Here is a 2,544-nt window from a genome sequence, read left to right on the forward strand (position 1 = left end):
ATTATAATAAATAATACAGAAATTAAAATAATTAACTCAAAGTCTTGTTTAATTACTCCTGGACATATGTTATATATATATATATATCTTTTATTGAGCTCCTATTCTAAGCCAAGCACTGTGACAGTTGTCTCAATCCTCATAATATTACTATGAGAAGTTATCTTATTTTGCAAAAAAAGGTAATTGAGACTCTGAGAGGCTAAGTCAGGCACCTAATGCTTAATAATAAGTTTCATTAGGTGATTTCCTCTCCTTAGGGCCAACTAGTGCCTCTCTTAGGAAAGTAGCAATTTGGAAGAAAACCTGGCATGCCTAAGGTCTTTGGGAAACAGAGGATACTTGATTTCTCTTGCATTTCTTTGACTGCCTACATGCATATTTAAGTCCCTCTGATGGATCACATCCTCAATTCAAAGGATGAATTTACCATCTTTCTTGACATAGGCCAGAAGCATTGATGTGCAGCAGGTTTCTTTAGTTATCAACTATGACCTTCCCACCAATAGGGAAAACTATATCCACAGAATTGGTCAAGGTAGGTGTTTTTGATGTAAGGGTATGGCTATTAACATGGTGACAGAAGAAGACAAGAGAATTCTTCGAGACACGGAGACCTTCTACAACACCTCCATTGAAGAGATGCCCCTCAATGTTGCTGACCTCATCTGAGAGGGGTTGTCCTGCTACCTAGTTCCAGCCAGGGTTCAATCCTAGGGGCTAAGGAGCAGTTAGAAGAGAGGGAAGGGAGTCAAGGGATGGACATCTTTTCATTATTTTGTCTTTTTTCTTTGAATAAATGTCACTTTTTGAGGCAAAAGAAGGAATGGTGAACATTTTAGACACTCTTTTCTTTGGGGTAGGCTCTTGTTCCAGGCGCCTCTCCTACCAGAAAACATTAATCCATGCCCCTAACCTAGTCACCTCCAGATCCCAGAGGCTCTCCCACCCCACTTGAATCCCTCTGAAAATGATTTAAGGGGTTATAACGTCACAACCTCATTTGCTGGACCAAATCTGCATGGAGAACCTCTAAGTAAGGTTGCCCATGGGATTGTTCTCAGGTGAGAGGAGCAGGGGCGAGAAAATGGTAGCCGTTTTTACATTGTTTTGTATAGTATTTATTGATTCAGGAAACAAACACAAAATTATGAATAAAATGATTTGGAAACTGGAAAAACAAATAATAACTTGCACAGCCAGTTTTTAAAGCCTCATTTCTGATTCCAAAATTATTTTTATTAACAACATTGTTAAATGATCATAAGGATGGTTACATACAGTCATCTTTTTTTTTTTTTCCTGCAGTGCTGCAAATTGAACATGTGGACTTAGTGCATGCTAGGCAAGCACTCTATCACTAAACTTAACATCCTACAGTTTTTGGTTTTTTTTTTTTTAAGTTTTTTTATTTTAGTGAGACCCTGTCTCACTAAGTTGCCTAGGCTGCTTAGAACTTGTGATTCTCCTGCCTCAGCCTTCTGGGTACCTAGAATTACAGATATGCACCACTATGCCCTGCTATAGTCATTAACTGATTAATCACCCATTTATACACATGCAGTGTTCATATATTCATTTATTCTTATAAACCATACCACACTGAAAACTTACTTTTTTCCAAGATAGAGTATTTCTAAAATCTGGACATTACCGGAGCACTGGCAAATGGAAAGGAGGGAGGGAGGGAGGAAGGGAAAGGAAAGGGAGGATAGAAGGAAGGAAGAAAAAAAAGTGAGGGAGGAAGAGAGAGAGAGAGAATGCCTACATGGAGTTTGTAGTCTAGCCTGAAAACTATATCAGTGAACAAATAACTGTAATAGAAGTTGATGAGTACTGCACTAGAGACATTTATAAAGGGCTATGATTACTAATAGGAAGCCATCCCTGCTTTAGATAGACTTTTTTGAAAATATTTGTTTAGTTGTTGATGGGTCTTTATTTTATTCATTTATTTATATGCAGTAATGAGAATTGAGCCCACTGCCTCATGCATGTACCACTGAGCCACAACCTGAGCCCTACTACCGCAGCTATATTTTGATGTGCTAATTTGAATGTATAAAATATTAAATCAAAACTTCTAAGCTGGGCACAGTGGCCCATGCCTGTAATCCCAGCGGCTCAGGAGGCCTAGGCAGGAGGAACTTGTTCAAGCCAGCTTCATCAAAAATGAGGCACTAAGCAAGTCTAAATAAAAAATAGGGCTGGGGATGTGGCTCAGTGGTTGAGTGCCCCTGAGTTCAATACCCAGTACCCGCTACCAAAAAAGACACCTCTATTCAGGTGCAATGGCCCACACCTGTAATCCTAGCAACTCAGAAATCTAAGGCAGGAGGATTGCTAGTTCAAGGCCAGCCTCAGCAATTTAGTGAGATACTGTCAACCCTAAGCAACTTAGTGAGATACTGTCTCAAAGAATAAAAAGGGTTAGGGCTGGGATGTATAACTCAGTGGTAGAGCACCCCTGGTTTTGATCCCCAGTACAAAAAAAAAAAAAAAAGCCCTCTAGCAGACAACATTTAATTGGTTTATTTTAATATT

General features: G+C 39.2%; 1 non-coding gene across 1 annotated transcript; it reads left to right on the plus strand.

The window, feature by feature from the left end:
- Window positions 1–233: 233 nt before the first annotated feature.
- Window positions 234–378, plus strand: LOC125611324. Its single transcript, XR_007341483.1, has one exon. It is a non-coding gene; the product is annotated as a small nucleolar RNA SNORA67 (small nucleolar RNA).
- The last annotated feature ends 2,166 nt before the right edge of the window (window positions 379–2,544 follow it).

This window comes from Marmota marmota, unplaced genomic scaffold (assembly GCF_001458135.2).
Source record: "Marmota marmota marmota unplaced genomic scaffold, marMar, whole genome shotgun sequence".
In the NCBI taxonomy this organism is placed as follows: domain Eukaryota; kingdom Metazoa; phylum Chordata; class Mammalia; order Rodentia; family Sciuridae; genus Marmota; species Marmota marmota.